The sequence below is a fragment of the Stegostoma tigrinum genome, unplaced genomic scaffold, assembly GCF_030684315.1.
Source record: "Stegostoma tigrinum isolate sSteTig4 unplaced genomic scaffold, sSteTig4.hap1 scaffold_66, whole genome shotgun sequence".
NCBI classification, from domain to species: Eukaryota; Metazoa; Chordata; class Chondrichthyes; order Orectolobiformes; family Stegostomatidae; genus Stegostoma; species Stegostoma tigrinum.
The window spans coordinates 2,320,089-2,337,851 of NW_026728600.1; the positions used below are offsets into that span (position 1 = coordinate 2,320,089).

The 17,763-nt window shown below is 44.0% G+C and overlaps 1 long non-coding RNA gene across 1 annotated transcript in view; it reads left to right on the forward strand.

Moving 5' to 3' along the window:
- Positions 1–11,140, forward strand: part of LOC132209095 (uncharacterized) — a 69,095-nt gene extending 57,955 nt beyond the window's left edge. Inside the window, exon 3 of the long non-coding RNA XR_009445197.1 lies at positions 11,011–11,140. This is a non-coding gene — a long non-coding RNA (uncharacterized LOC132209095). The remainder of the gene's footprint in view (positions 1–11,010) is intronic.
- The last annotated feature ends 6,623 nt before the right edge of the window (positions 11,141–17,763 follow it).

Genomic DNA, 17,763 nt, shown 5'->3' on the forward strand with positions numbered 1-17,763 from the left:
TTCCCTCTGGGACTTCCTGTTCCACACTGCCTTCACACCATCAACCTCCACAGCCTAACTGCACCTTCCCCTGCTACCTATAAAGGTCTAACTCCTGCCCATTTACCTCCTACCTCCCCAGCATCCAAGGGCCCAAATATACCTTCCAATGAAGCAACATTTCACCTGCATTTCCCAGAATCTCGTCCACTGCATTCTCTGCTCACAATGTGGTCTCCTCAACACTGGGGAAGTGAAGTGCAGACTGGGTGACTGCTTCACAGATCATCTACATTCAGCTTGCAAAAGAAACCCTGAAGTACCTGTTGCTTCCCACTTTAACACACCATCCTGTTCCCTGGCCAACATGTCTGTCTCTGGCTTACTGCAATCTTCGAGTGAAGCCCCACACAAGCTGGAAGAAAATCACCTCATTTTTATACTTGGGGACCCTGCAGGCCTCCAGACTCAATATCGAGTTCAAATGTTTTAGGACCTGAACTCTCCCGTGTTCCAGCCCCAAACCCCACACACAAGGACTTGTTACGACATAGCCTGTCTTTGCACTCTGCCTGTTCTTGGTCACTAATAGTCCCTATTAACAACTAATCACGCTTGCAGCCTAATCATGTTCACTGCTTTGTCTGTCCAACTTCTGTTTTCTCTCTCTTTAGGCTCTATCCTATCATTTATTCCCTATTCCTTCCCCTCCCCTTTCTTCTGAGTATAAACTTACATTTTCCCAGCCTCCGTCAGTTCTGAGGGACGGTGACCAGGCCAGAAACGTTAACTGCTTTCTCCTTCACAGATGCTGCCAGACCTGCTGAGCTTTTCCAGCAACTTTGTTTTTGTAATACCTCTACTAGATTGACTAACCTAGTACAGACAGAAGCCTCACTCACTCTTTCTTAGTCGTGAACACTGTAGCTATTTCAGCATGTTTCTACACTTTTTTAAACAGGCTCTGCAGAATGGACTGATCTGGACACCAAAATCTTTTCCCACAATCCATCCCTGCCACTTGATCAGACTCTCTCACAACTGTGCCTGCTTCAATTTTACTGTTTCACTATTTCCCAAACAGTTGCTCTTTTTCTACCTTGCACTTCTCTTGAGGTTTCGGGAGTATTTTTTTCTCATTTCTTTTCTTATTCACTTTTTTCTCGCTTAGTTAACGTGTGGCAACACAAGGACTCACAACCCTCCTCTTTCCTTATTTGACTCGTGATTGTGCCAGGACTCTCAGCCCTCCCTTTTTTCCTAATTTGCAGGCAGGGCCTCGCAACCCCCAGTTCCTTATTTCAGGTTCTGATATTATTTCACACACTCTTGTGCTGTCCTTTGCATTCTCATGTTATTTCAAATATTTTCGTGTTATGTTGCATTTTCACATTAGGTCAGATGTTCTCGCGCCAGGATCCACTTCCACTATTTTGTGTGTTCTCGCAAAATAGTGGAAGGGTTTTCTGGTTGACAGAAGAAACCCACCAATTGCCAAGCATTTTAGAAAGAGTGGGAATTAAAGATTCTTACCCAGATCATGGCCCAGTGTAACGCTGCTCACAGCAGCAATTTGTAGGAACATTTTCCAGAGCAGGGACAAGAACTCAGGAGGCAGGCAAGATTCAAGCAAGTGGAAGATGTTTATTCCAGCAGAGACCAGTCGACAGAGGAAGCAAGCCTATGGATATTCGTGGAAACTGGCTTTGGAGGATGGATCAATGACACACCCTCTGGTTTTACAAAGAAATACAGCATTTTTATATATATCTTGTGTTACAGAAATCAATTGCAACATATTCACTGTCCTCCCCAATTAATCTAAACACACAGATCCTGTGGGACACCTAGTGGACACTTCTATAGACAGCCCCAGGTTCCATGATCTTACGCTGTTTGCTCGACATTATCATCTCTCAGCCTCAGAATCTTTCTGTGCATCCCATTCATTTGCATTCAAAAAGTTTGATGATTATACTTCCTTGGGTCTTTCTCAGACGTGTTTATCTATAAGGACAGTTTGAAATCCATTATCTGCTGTATGTTGGTACAGTCATTTATCACATTTAGTTACTCCTTTAATTTTCCCATTCTCCCAATGCATAATGTAAAAACAAAAAAAATTCAGTTAGTTTAACTAATTGCTCTCAGGTTAACTTCTGTGTAAAGTTAATTAAAAGTGTAGTGTTGTACCACTACTTCTACAGTCAGCATTTCATAATTTATGGGTTGTGAGGGCATAAGAGAAGGCATTTCCTCAGGCTAGTTAACCTACACATCTAAACTTAAATGTTCGTAAGGAATGTATTATATTCTGATTGTGTCTAGAAACCAACTTATGTGATTACAGCAGTTTTAGATCGAAACTATTTAATATTGCTGGCAGCTTCGAAGAGGCGACTATTTATGAGGAAAAAACTTTAGCTGCTTAAGAACCTAAACTAGAACATGATGTTACGCATTTACTGGGACAACCATTCTTTCAGTAATAAAGCTGGAATTGGCCATTTACCTGTCCTGAGGCATCCTTTTATCAGAACTGTCTGGGATAGAAACATACAGCGTCCTTTTACTTACCTTCTCGCAGTTCTGCTCAAGGATACAATTATACTTCACTGTGTGAGCAGGCTGCTTAATTTTTGCTTAGCTTCTGTCTGCCAACTTGTAAAAAGGTATGGGCAGCTTGGAGTGGTCCAGTACAAGTCACCTTACATAGCCACTACAGGTCACCCCTACGCCAAGTCAGAAAGTGAGATGGACAGAGAGGCAGTGGAACATGGAGAGAGAGATGGCGAGAGGGCCAAAAATATATGGCTAAAGAGACAAACAGATAGAGAGTGTGGTGCAGAGAGAGGGACAGGAGCTAATTGAGACAGAATGAGAGAGAGGGACCAATGTGAGAAGGGTACACACAGAGAGAGAAAGACGCAGTTACAAAGGGAAAGGGTGTGAGGCAGAGAGGGAGCACAGAGGGGCAGAGAAGTAGGAGAGCATATGAAAATAGAGAGGGAACGACTTACGAGGGAGAGAGAGGATGGGCGGAATATGGGTGAGATAGAGATCAACAGAGTGGGGAAGAGAGGGAAAGATGGAAAGAGAGACAGGGGAAAGGAGTATTGGGAGGGGATGGTGCAAACAGAGACAGATATAGAAGCAGATGAGAATAGAAGTGGAGAAAGAGCATGGATAGGGAAGAGGGAAACAGGGAGAAGGGCAGACAGAGAGAGCCAGGAACAGATGAGGAGAGAAGGACCAAGAGGGACAGGGAGGGGGGTAGAGAGAGACGGGAGGCAGAAGGAGGACAGTTAGAAAGAGAACGACAGAGAGAGTGAGGAATAGAGAGAGACATAGAGAGTTGGACGGTGAAGGATGTATTGGAGACAGGGACAGACAGAGTGGATGGCACAGAGTGATGAAAGGCGGGACGGTGCTGAGAGACAGAGTAGGAAAGGAAGATAGGGATCGAGAGTGAGGGGGGAACAAAGAGTGAAAGCAACAGTGTTACAGATGTGTGAGGTGTGTGTGAGAGAGAGGGGCGACAGAGGAAGAGAGAAGGATGTGACAGAGGGAGAATATGAGTGAGGGGACCAGAGGGAGAGAGACACAGAGAGAAACGGGCAGAGGAGTGGGAAAGGGACGGGGCTGTGGGAGAGAGAGGGGTGTGGAGAAGAGGAGAGAAAGAGAGATGTGACAGGGGATAGAGAGGGGAGAGGGCAAAGAGAGAGAGGGCTAGATAGGGCGAAACGTGCAGGCAGGGGCGGAGGGGGTGAGAGAGAGGGCCTGAGGAAAAGCAAGAGAGGGGGATGGAGGTGGAGTGAGCCGGTCTGGAGGGAGAGGAGGACAGAGGGAGAGAGAGGGAGCAGAGACAGGGAGGGGAACAGAGAGAGGCAGTGGGAGATGGAGAGACAGAGGCAGATATACAGAGAGAGGGACAGGTAGAGAATGGGAAAGAGAGAGAGAGAGAGAGAGGAATACAGAGAGAGAGAGAGAGAGAGAGAGGGGGCAGGCAGAGGAAATAAAATGAGTACAGCAAGAGAGATAGAACATAAACATAGAAAAGTGCAGAATAAGAACAGACCCTTCAATCCAAGATGTTGCACCAAACACAACATCAAATTAAACTAATCCCTTAAGCCTGCCCCTGGAGCATTTCCCTCCATTTCGTACACAACAGTGTGTGCATGTAAAATTCTATTAAACACCCTTATCTTATCTGCCTCTACGACCACACCTGCCAGCACATTCCACACTCCTACCGCACTGAGTAAAAAACATGCCCCTCACAGTTCCTTTGAACATGCCTCCCCCCTCCCATCAACCTTTAAAACACATCTCCTGGTTTTAGTTATTTCAACTCCGAGAAAATATTCTGGTTTTCAACCCTACCTATACATCTCATAATCTTACAGACCTCTATCAAGTCCCCCCTCAGTTCTACTGCCCCAGAGAAAACTACCCAAGTTTATCGACAAGAGAAAGAGAAAAGTGCTGGAAAAGCTCAGCAGATATGGCAGTATCTGTGAAGAGAAAACAGAATTAATGTTTCAGATCCAGTGACTCTTCCTCAGAACTGATGGTAGCCAGGAAACTGTGTATTTCTAGCCTCTCCTCCCTTTAATCCAGGCAGCATCCTGGTAAAACTGGTAAAGCTGGTAAAGGCGCAACAACACCTCTTCTTCCTGAGGAAGCTGAGGAAATGGATTAAGAGATTTAGTATATCTGCACCCGAGAAAGCATTCTATCCCAGCACAGCAACTAGCCTGGTCAGGACCGTAAGAAACTACTGAAGGTTGTGTGCACAGGTCAGACCATCACAGAAGCCAACCTTCCATTCATTAGCGCCATGACACATCTCGTTGCCAGGGAAAATCTGCCATCATAATCGAAGACCCACGCCACCCGCTAAGGCTCTCCAACATCCTCTTCATTCAGGCAGAATATACAAAGTTTGAACACATGCACTGGCGCCTAATTTGACAGAAACACTGAAATGTGCCACAGTAAACCTCTGTGGGATAAGGTTGGATAAACCAGCACTACCCTCAGTCTGTTACCATAGTGACAGGCTGCTTCATTGCTGAAACATTGAACTGAAATGAGAAAATCCTGGATGGATTGATTAATGAGTGAATTTGATTGATTGATGAATTTGGGTAAAGGGACATTTCAGCACATTCTTCAGCTGCTGCCTGAACTTTGTCTGGGTCACGGCATAAATCGCGGTGTTTGTGCAGCAACTGAGGAGCTGCAGCATGAAGCCCAATTCCTGCACAAAGTAATCGAGGTACACAGACTTATACCCAAACCACCACAACCGGTTCCACACTGAATACACCATTAACATTGACCACAACAGGACGAAATTGGCCGAGATCACAAACAGTAAAATGATGGATTTTTTTCGATTTCTCATTTCTGTGTCACACTGACCGTCCCCATTGGTGTGAGCCCGGAGTCTCCTGCGGGCTCTGCTGGTCACTAAAATGTGTCTGACGGTGAAAACATTGAGCAGCAGAATCAGGAGAAATGGGAGAGTCGGGGTTAGAATGTGGTGGAGGAACTCGATTGTGACCCAGGCACGAGAGTCATAAACACCACCTCTTACATCACAAATCCAGGGGGCATTCACCAGCCAATAGCGAGCTGAGAGCATAAAATACCAGAAAATGTTCTTTGAACAGCTCAGCACAGTCACTGTTCCCAGAACCACAGCCGCCGTTTTCTCACTGCAATATTTACTTTTCAGCTTCTGGCAACAAATGGCCACAAATCGATCAAAGGTGAAAGTGACAGTGAACCAGACAGAACAGTCAGTGGCTGCATAAAGCAGGACGGCGTGGATATTGCACACAGGGATGAAGAACAGGAAATAAAACTGTTCCCGATAAACAATGGGAATGTGTCTCAATATCAGATCAAGGATAATGAGCAGTAAATCCGCTGCTGCCATGGCCCCCAGGTAACGTCTGACACATGGAGATAATCCACAATCTTTATAAAGCAGGACGTAGATTGTCACTACGTTAACTATGGAGAAAGAAAACAAATAAATTATACATGAGCCTGGAGGCAAAGCCACCAGTTTGGATGAGGATCCAGTGCGATTTTTAAATGTGTCGCTGTCTTCAGAGATTTATTAAAGATATTAAGGCTGAAATGCAAATGGTAGGTTCTAAATTATTTACAAAAATGTGGCGTAAAGCACAAAAAACACTCCCCCTCCAAACACACGGACACTCATCCATAATAACAGATGGTTTCTCGAGCGTTCCCACATAATTGATCGCTCAATAGCATGCAGAAGTCACTTCTTTGCAGTTTCTAATATGGAGGGTGAAAACATTGCTGTCCCGAAGGAAAATTGAATTAAAATTGAGATTGGAAATTTTTGTCTTTTGGTCTAAACAGTGGTCGACCCTCAGTAATGAAGAAATGTAACTCAGGGAAAACTTATTCACCTCTTTAACTACACCGGGGGACTTCGAAACAATGTTTCCTTCCTCTGCCTGGAATGAGATCTCTTCTTTCAGGAAATTATATTTTGTTCAATTAATTGACCTCCGGGTGTTCACAGCTAATGCCAGTCACAGAATGTTTTGGGGAATGTCAGTTTTAGAATTTTCTAGGGAATGGCGGTTATAGAATAGGCCTGGGAACGCTGGTAATACTATATTCCAGAGACTGACAGTTATAAAATGTTCTGCAGAAGGTCGGGTATAGAATGTTCTAGAGAATGTTGGTTATAGAATGTTCCAGAAAATGCCACGTACAAAATGCAATAGAGTCATAAAGATCCATATCACAATGGGCCTTCAGTCCACCTGGTCTGATGAAATCCACTCACCCTCACAGAGTTAATCTCTCATCAAACTCAACTCGACACTCTCTCTCTCTCTCTCTCTCTCTCGCCTTTGCAATAACCCCATAGGGGCATAGAATCTTCTGGAGAGAGTCAGTTATGGAATGTTCCAGAGAATGCCACTTGTAGAATTTTCTGAATGATGTCGTTTACTGCAGTTTCCAGATAACGCTCTGGACATTTTGCAGTTTCAGAATAATGTCAGTCGCCTGATATGTAACACATAAGGGGAATAAGCAGAGCTGTTTTTTCTTTCTCAAATCTCATCCGAATAACGTCCATCCCGAGTCCAGCCAGCCTTTTAAACCTGCTCCACCATTTAATAAGCTCAGGACTGATCTGATGGTGTCCCGAGATCCATGTCACAGATACTTTCAATTATTCAATCCTTTGTCTCGTTATACAATTAGAGATCCTGCATAGGGAATATTAGGAATTAGGAGCAAAATTAAAGAGCAGGGCCTCAACTGTTATAACCACCAGGTTATTACCCGAGCCACATGTAAATTGGTACAGAAAAGAAAAGACAACTGAGGAAGTAATGTTGCCACGAAAGGAATGGTGCAGGAAGGATGGGTTCCTTTTCGAGGGGCACTGGTATTGGTTTTGGGACAGGACGGAGCTGAACCTTTGGGACGGACTGCACATGAACTGTTCAGCAACCAGGATATGACTCGAAAGATGAAATACTGTCGTCACAAAGACTGGAAACTAGTAGAAGTGGGAAGAAGTAGAAGGAGAGGTCATTAACATTTCCAGAACAATGAGATTTACCAGGTACTTGAGATAGCTTTGGAACCAGGATTAACAAGAATTCAAGGAAATTCTACAAATTTATTAGTGACAAAACACTAACAATTGAGACAATAGGGCCCGTTAAAGATCAACAAGGCTGTCTATCCATGGAACCACATGAAAAGGGTAAGATACTAAACAAGTGTTTTGCATCCTATATCGTGTGGAGTAGGATATGTAAACTAGAGAATTTGGAGAAATACGTTATGATTTCTTGAAATGTGCCAATACTACAGAGGAGGAGGTGCTGGACGTCTTGAAATGCATAAAGTTGGGTAAATTCCTCACAAATGAGCAGTTGTACCCCAGAACATTGTGGGAATCTGGGGAAGTGATTGTTGGGCCCCTTGCTGAGATATTTGTATCAACAATAACCATGGATAATGTGTTGGAAAAGAAGGGGTTGGTATGTGGTGCTATTATTTAGGAAAGATGGTAAGAAAAAACCCAGGGAATTGTGCATTAGTGAACCCGACATCAGTGGTGCCTAAATTGTTGGAGGGGACTCCAAGGAACAGGACATATATATGAAGAAAGGTAAGGACAGATTAGAGATTTTCAACATGACTTGTGTGTTAGAAATCATGTCTCACTAACTTGATTGAATATTTTGAGAAGTGACAAAAATATTGATGATGACATCAATTGTCTGTACAGACTTCAGCAAGGCATTCAGCAAGGTTCCACGTGGTAGGCCAGTTTGCAAGGTTAGATCGCATGGAATCTAGGGGCAACCAGCCACTAGGATATAAAATTGGCTTGAAGGTGGGATGCAGAGCATAATGTTAAGTGTTGACTTTTTTTGTCTGATTGGAGGCCTATGACCAATGGTGTATTGCAAGGATCAGTGCTGTGTCCGGTAGTTTTTGCCATATATATCAATGAGTTAGATATGAACATTGGAGGAAAAGTGAGTAAGTTCACAGATAACTCCAAAATTGTTGGGGTGTCAACAGTGAAGAATAATATCTCAGAGAACAATGGGAACTTGATTAAATTGGCTGTTAAGTGGAAGATAAAGTTTATTTTAGATAAATGTGAGGTATTGCATTTTGAAAGCCAAATCAGGGCAATATTTATAGACTTATTGGTAGGGATCTTCAAGGAAATAATGGAATCCCTACAGTGTTCAAAAAGGCCATTCTGCCCTTTGAGTCCACACTAATACTCCAAAGGACATCCCACCAGGATCAACTGCACCATATCGCTGTAAACCTGCATTTTTACTGTAAATCCAGTAATACACATCATTGGAAAAAAATGGCCAATTAACATGGCCAATCCACCCTAACTTGCACATCTTTGGACAGTGGGAGTAGACAAACGAACCCACAGAAAAGCCATGCACGCACAAGAAAAGCGTGCAAACTCCACATAGACATTCATTTGAGGGTGGAACTAAACCTGGACCCCCATTTCCGGGTAGTAGCAAGGCTAACTACTGAAACACCATGTCACCCTGGGGTGAAGGTTCACAATTCCCTGAAGCTGGAGTCACAGGTAGACAGGTTAGTGAAGAAAGCATTTAGTACACTTACCTTTTTTGGTTAGTGCGTTGAAGAGAGGCGTTTGGATGTCATGGGACTGTACAGAACATCAGTTAGTCCACATTTGAAATGCGGCATTTAATTTTGATCTCCATTCTATAGAAACAATGTTGTTAAACTTGCAAGTATGGAAACATGATTTATAGGGTATTGCTGGTATTAGAGAATTCGAGCGAAAGGGAGAGTTTGAATTGGGTGGGGCCATTATCCCCAGAGCTTTGGAGGATAATGGATGACTTTATAGAAGTAATAAAATAATGAGAGCATTGGATATGACGAATAGTCAAGGTCTTTTCTGAGGGTAGGGGAAAGCAAAGCTAGAGTGCATACGTTTAAGGTGAGGGGTAAAGACTGAAAAGGGTCCGAAGGTGCAACCTGCTCAGGCAGAGAGCGGTGCATGTACCGAATGAGCTGCTAAATGAAGTGATGGAGGCTGGCATCTGGATTTGTACATGAAAAGGAAGGGGTTGGGGCATTTCGGCCAAATGTTGGAAAAGAGGACTAGGTTAATGAGGATACCTGGTTGGCATGGACAGATTGGCAGGAAGGGGCTGCCTCCGTGCTGCACAGCTGTCTGACTCTATATGAGAAGATGAACATTCAGTCTCTCTCATTTCTGACGAAGGGTCACCGGACCTGGAACATTGACTCTGATTTTTGTTCATGAATGCTGCCAGACCTGCTGAGTCTTTCCAACAACTTCAGTTTCTGTTCCTGATTTATAGCATCCATAGTTTTTTTTTTCAGTTTTTATTGAACCTCTCTAGCCTGTTACACAGAAAAGGAGGTGGCTATTCAGCCTCTTGGGTCTCTTAAACTGAAACAGGACGAGGCTCTTTGATCTCTCAAGTCTGCCACAGGGGGCCTTTTAGGTTTTCAGCCTTTTACAATGGAACAGAGGGAGGCCATGTGGGCTCTGGACTCTGTTACAGCAGAAAAGGAGATGGCCAAGCAACCTCTAGAGCCGGTTACACAGGTTGGAGGGTATGAGCTATCGGGAGAGGCTGAATAAGTTGGGGCTAGTTGGCCGGGAGCATCGGAGGCTGAAGGATGAGCTTAAAACTTTATACAGTCATGAGCGGCATGGATATGGTGAGCAGTCAAAGGCTTTTCCCCAAGGTAGGGGAGTCCAAATCTAGATGATACAGGTTTAAGTTGAGAGGGAAAAGATTTTAAAAAGGACCAAAGGGGCATTTTTACTTTTCACACAGAGGACCGCTTCTGTATGGATTGAGCTTCAGAGGAAGTGGTGGAGGATTGTTTCGTTTTCAGGTTTAAAAGGCATCTGGAAGGGTATATGACCAGGAAGGGTTTAGAGCGAGACAGGCCAATTGCTGACAAATGGGGCTAGATTCATTTGGGATATCTCATCGTCCTGGACAAGTTGGACAGAAGGGCCTGTCAGCACACTGCACGCCTCTATGACTCTACTACTGGAAGATGCCATCCAGCTTCTCAAGTCTGTCATACAACTGCACGACCTGTTAGCTCGCTTGCTCAATTACTGAGAAAAAAAAAATCATAAATACATCGTTCAGATTGTGAGGATGCTTTTCAGAAACAGAAGAAAGGCTTCCAGTCAATAGAAGCTGTAAGTAATGTGAATGGACCATTCAGTCCCTCAATTCCATTCCATGGGCAAAGCACACAGCTATTCGAACCTATTGTTCAGGATCAGGAGGAACACGTCTGTTTTCATGATAAAAAAAAACTAAAAGATTGTGGATGTTGTAAATCAGGAACAATAGCAGAAGCTGGTGGAAAAAATTATAATAGTTCTGAAGCAGGATCACCGGACCTGAAACGTTAACTCTGATTTTTTCTTCACAGATGCTGTCCGACTTGCTGATGTTTTCACAAAGCTGGCACACAGGGACAGAACAAAGCCATTCAACTGCTCGAGACGATACACAGTTTGATCTGGAGGTCAGTAAGTCCCAAGAAATCTGTTACCCAGGAACAGGAGGAGGCAACTCACTCCCCACCACTATGGTACACTGGCAGGCACGGTGATTTGGCTTGTTACAAACAGAAATATATGAATACGTTGCAGGAGTGGGCCATTTAATCCTGTTCCCCCATTCAATAATATTCAATGTAATTGTGATTCCTCACCCATTTCCCTCTCTGCAGGCTCTGCGCTGTTTTCTGGCCATGTTACAGACAGAGACACTGTAACTATAGTCATGACGACTCATCTAGCGTGGGTCACCAAAGCATCTGGTCTTCCTGAATGCCCACAGAAGATTAAAACACAACCTTGAGGAAACTATCCCAAGCATTTCCATGAACCTCCCAAAAAGAATTAAGTGAAACACTACTCAACGCCAAGTTCGAAGCCTAGTCTGAATCAATAACAGTCCGGGATTCCAGAACATATGATCAGCTGAGAGAAACTAAGACAGACGTTCAGTAGACAGTCACAGAACACGTTACAAAGGTGTACCCCTTAGCTGTTGAATATCTCTTGTCCAACATGGAGCACCGCGCAGGACACTGGGAAGTGAAAGAAAGTGCAAGCTATCATTTTTTTTTTAATGTCAGTTTCATAATGATGAACTGAATGTTCCAGAGTAAATGACACAATAGGTCAGTGAGGATACGGGACATCAGTTCAAGTTAAACTGGACAATTACTTAATGGGCAACAAGATGCAGCAATACGTGGGTAGACAGCAGAATGGGACTCGCCTGGGGAGTCAGAATTTGGAGGGTGCAATCGTAAGAATGAGAGCATAAAATAAATATGCTGCCAGATCAGCTAAAATTGAATTTTTTAAAAAATCACATTCACAATCCAGTTCACAGAATCAGCCCAGACACCATAAATTCAGAGAAGGCATCCGTTCAGCATCGAACACTGTGCAAACCAGCATAGTGTTCGTCTCAATGCAAGCTGGCAATCTGTCCAGTGTGGAACACTGATTACACCAAACCAGTGGATTGAACTATAAACCCAAACTAGACATCTATCCACCACAAGGACCACAGCAGTACACTGTTCTGTAAGCCCAGAGAAGATAACTGTGCAGCATGGGGAGCTGAGCAGACCACGGCTTGCATTGAGTTATAAATTTAAACTATGTATCTGTCGCCTTGTCGAGCTGTGCAAACCACCCCAGTGTATTGCTCAGTAACACTGCCGAAGATCACAAGGTGTAGAGCTGGATGAACACAGCATGCCAAACAGCACCAGAGGAGCAAGAAGGCTGACATTTCAGGCCTAGGCCCTTTTTCATCCAGCTCGACACCTTGTGGTCCCAGATTCACCAGCACCTGCAGATCATACTATCACTGCCTTAGTTCGCTCTCAGCTTGGGGAACCTTGCAGCCCATGCTGGAAGTGACAGGATATGAGGCTCCCATCCATTTACAGCTCCGTATCCCCAATGTGCCATGACAAAGGGTGCTGTGGATGCGAGCATCACTGCCAGAGAGAGATGCCAGGGAATCCGTTTAAATACCACCCAAAACAAGGGGTTCAGAATGTAGACAGAGAAAGGAAAACTGAGAGATAATGTCATGGAGGGATGTGTTCACGGGTTTCAGAATGCTGAAGTGAAAATATTTTGATAGCACCTTGCAACATGGGCCAATGTTTCCCACAATGACGGGTGTATGGAATTTTGGTGAGTTCAGTTGACGGAGAGTGTTGGATGACCATTTGTTCCGTAACTTTGTAACTCAGAGTGGCGACAGCAGAGCCTTTGACTCATTGGGTTCAATCTTGCAATATTTTGTCTCAGAGTCATTTTCATTGAGTTTGACAGGGAACATCTGCATGAGGGCAAGCTAATTTCCTGCTTCTACCTTGTCAATCTCACCTCATTAATTACCTACACCACCCCATATCTTCCCTCTCACTCAGCATCCTCCAGTTTTGCCCCTTCATCATGGCTAGTGGTACTGACCACTGCCTGGATGCTCCTGGATATTCTGTGATTCCTGGCTCTGGTACCATCTTTAAAAAGCTAATGGGCACATGCGGTTATCTTTGTTTGGACCTGCCCTGAACTGTGTACAGTGAGCATAGCAGATAAGGGGCTATTGCATCACATTTTTTTGACAGGGGCCTGGAGGTCCGAGTGAATGGGTTAGTACAGGGGAAGACCATTCTCTTTCCAGGGGAGGCCATGACACCAGAACATGATCCGAGCTTTTTGCCTATTTCAGTCCAGTATCGGCAGGGTGAAGAAATGCCCAGCAATACAGGATAAGCGTGAAACCCCTCCCTGTTCAGTAAGGGTAAGTGCCACCGTATTCTTTCCAATCTGTCGCACTCAATGTACTTCTTTCATAGCATTGACCTTCAAACAAGATTCATGAGCTAACATTCTAAGTGCATGCAGCATCATACCTCTCTCCCACCTCCACTGTAACCCCCACACTAATAACACTGCATGGATTCAAAATTCGACTGACTCACTCCAGACACATCAGTATTTACCTCCTACCTCCAACAACCCTAGGAGCAGGATCACCCACTTCCATCCACCCTTCCACCCTCACGCCCGTTCTGTCATTTCAGGAGAACGAGCGTGTAATAGAGTAGAAAGTGTGCAGCCGGTTGGTGGAGTGCTCAACATCCGTTCCCTCACAACTTTCTCCCACCCTGCGCCATATTGACAGGTCCCGGAGAAGCTCAGGATGACTTGTGTGGAGGTTCTGGAACATCCATATCGCACCAACTGAGTAAGAAGCAATATTCAGTGAAGAACAATTCTCATTTTCAACCTACTCTAAGTTACTTTTCACTTGGCATAACTTAGATGCTGTGGCCCAGAAAACTGTCCCTCTTTTATGTTGAGTCAGTGCAAATGGAATCTCCACGGTCTTGTTGTGTCACAACACATCGTCTCCACCACCTCCCAGGAAAGGAACATGATCGAACAGCAAAGCACACTGAGTGGGTCGAATCGGCCATTTCTGCTCCAATTTCTTACGCTTTCATGATCTTATGCTAGTTGTAATATATCTACCTAAAAGAGCAGTGGAGGATGAAGTTGATAAATATTTGGTTGAAAAGTCTTAATGGTAAAAAGAGGTATGTGGGGTTTGAGGTCTATGCCTGTTACTAATTGTTGTATCCTTCAAACTCCGAAGAGATGGTGACATAGTGTGATGTTAACTCATTTAAAAAATAAGGGCTCGCCTATTTAAGACTAATATAAAGGTATTACCTTTTCTTAGTGTTGTGCTCACCTCCAGGCCAGTGAAGATTTGGTTTTTGAAGATACTCAAGGCTGAGGTCAACTGATTTTTGATGGAAGAGGGAATCATTGTTTATGCGAACAAACAGGAAAGGCATGTTCAGACACATTCAGATAACAATATGCTTTTATATGATTCAACTCAGACAGGGAGAAATTGCAACCTTCCTGAGAAGCGACGGCTTATTGCCCCCATGTCTGTCTGTCTGCCTACCTGTCTGCCTACCTGTCTGTCTCCCTGCCTGTCTATCTGTCTGACTGTCTGTCTATCTATCTATCTATCTATCTATCTATCTACCTACCTACCTATCTATCTCTTTCACCTCAGAGTGATGTGTGTGAATGGAAACCCCGCTCAGTGATCTTTACTACACGTGGAGGATTCTGGTTGAGGATTCATTGAAATTTCCAAACTCCCTGAAGGAAAGGGAATTAAACTAAATCCAACTGGTCCAAGTCGAAATCCAACTGCCAGCAGCTTGTGTGTCCAGAATGACTTCAGAAGCAGAGTAACATTTGGGACAATCTACTTTTTGCTCGTGTCATGAGTTTAACTTTTTATTTGACAAAACTCTTCAAACTGATATTCTGCAGTGATTTTTTTTCCCGTTTGTCTTCACATGTGCATATGTGTGTGCATGACTCTGTGTGTTTGCATGTGTGTGTGATTGTAAGTGTGTCTGTATGTGTTTATTTTTATGTGTTTCAGTATTTATAGAACGATAAATACTGATGTACATATTTTCACTGCTCAAACCTTTTGTCATTTAACCTTCCATCACAGCGTCAGTTACGTTGCTTTGATTATGGCTGAGCTTTTTTTAAGTAAACGTAAGACTTCGACTCAATTTTTCCTAAACGCTGAACGTAACCCAGTCTGAGACCTGCATAATTAGCCATATCACCAAGTTGGCAACAAATAAAATTTGTGAAGAGTTGGACAAAAAAAGGAAGAAAAAAGACCCTCCATTCTCAGTCAAAACAGGGATGAGGAGAAATTCTCAAAGGGTCATTTGAGTGGGAATTCCCTTCCCCAGAAGTCTGTGGTTCCTGCATGTTTGTATTGATTCAAAGCAGCGTTAGTTAGATATTTGAAAGCAGAGTGATCCAAGCATAACGAACTACAGATAGGAAGGTGTGACTGAGGCGACAACCGGGTCAGCCACAAGCTTAGTGACTGGTGGAGCAGAGTCAAAGTGCCTAATGACCCACTCCTGCTCCTCAGTCCTATGTTCCATTCTGATCCTCAAATCTGCCATACTGAAGCTGTGGAAGGCTACTTATTCCAGCTACTTCATGCACGGAAACTCCTCAGAACTGCCACACACCATGTGATGCATGTTGGATAATGTTTTTGGTGGAAAACGGGGGCACCAGTGTGAAACACACCCCAACTCTCCTCACAGACGTTTCCCAGTATCCCTTTATTGGTCGTGGTCTAGACCTTGATTCACTGTGAAAACAGCCGCATACTGGTCACTGACATCACTGACAAAATTCTCTGGTCTTCCTACCTGCAACATTCCAAAGCATCAATTTCAGGGAAATCAGAACCAATAACTTTTCAAAAGCAGAATTGGAGGAAACAAGATACAGAAGTAAATCTTTCAGCCCCTCAAGCCTGCCTTCCCCTTCAATGTGATCATGGCTAATCTGATGTTGGCCTCAATTCCTCTTTCCTGCCCACTTCCTTGTAGTTCTCAAATTTCTGATGTGTCAAAATTTAATCACTTCTTTCCAAACATTTCAGTGACCTATCTCTCTATGCTCTTTGGAATTATGACGTTCCGACAGTCACTACTCTCTGAGAGAAGGAAACAGCCCCCACACATACAGCATAACCTATTAACACGAACAAAAGATACAAACACAGTGTAAATGTGATGGGCACAGATTGCAAGGCAGCATTTGACTCGCAGTGGTATCAAGGAAACCAAACAAAATTGGACTAAATAGGAATCAGTGTAAACTCTTCAATGGGTGGAGACATTCGTAGCACAGTGTGGTTGTGAGACATCAATCACCTCAGCGCCGGGGTATCATTGCGGGAGATATTCAAGGTAGCTTCCTCGGCACAAACTTTTTCAACTGTTTCATCAATGCCTTACCCCCATCATAGGATGAGAAATTGGGATGATCACCGAAGATTACACAATGTTTAGCACAACTTTTCAGGCCTCAGTTCCTAAAGCAGCCTGTGTCAGTGTGCACCAAAAACTGGACAACAGTCAAGCTTGAAATATTAAAGTGTGTGTAACATTCATGTAACAGCACTACTGGACACAGCACATATTCACAGTAAAAGGAAGACATCATTCAGCACCTCGAGGTGATTTCACAGGAGGATAAGGAAGTCTTTCAGTCCATTGAGATTTTGGACAAGGGGGACAGCCCATTCAGTCACTCCTGCCTGTGACATCAGAAAAGAGTGTGTCTTGTCAGCACATCAAAATTTTAAACAGGACTCTGAGGTTGCTGAATCCAGTCCATGATCCTTTTCCATGGAATGAGGAAGATGCCATTCAGCCCTTTGAAACACTGATACATAAATAGGAGGATATTATTGCCGGCCCAACATGATTAACCAATGTACCACAGACTGCACAGATAGACTGTTACATGTTGCTCCTTCTGGCTGCATGGCTAATGGTGCTTTACCACAATTTGCTGATTGTGAAAAAGGAAAGTGGATCAGTTGTGCCAAGCCTCAAAGATACATCTGCCATCTCTGAGAATACAAACTGTTTTTCTATATGGAGGTCAGAAACTGGCTGCAATGGCAAACTCTGTCTGACTTAGGGCACTGTGGCCCCTGACAGGTTTGTGAACAACATGAAAATCAATGCAGGATCACACACCGACTGCAAAATAAAGTGGTGAGAGCTCATTGAGAGCCTGGAGCTCTCTCAACCTGAAGATGAGGTGTCAACTTGGCGAAGCCACCAAAGAGGACTGTTTGCATGCCAAACAACATAAGCTGCAAGTGATAGAATGAAGCTATTTCGTAGCAAACAGATCAGATCAGAGTCCTGCAGCCCTGCTACATCCACTTGTGTATGATGGTGGAGAAACAAACAATGCACTGGAGGAGGAGGCTCCACAAATATTCCCGTCCTCAATGATGGGAAAGCCCAGCACCTCAGTGCAAAAAGTAAGGCTGAAGCTTTGGCTGCCACCTTCAGCCAGAAATGCCGAGTGGATGATCCATCTCGGATTCCTCCAGAGGTCCACATCATTACAGATACCAGTCTTCAGCCAAATCTATTCTTTCCAAATGATACCAAGAAATGTTTGGAGACACCGAATACTTAGAAGGCTACAGGCCCTGGCAATATCCTGGCATTGTATTGAAGCCTTAAGCTCCAGAACGTGCC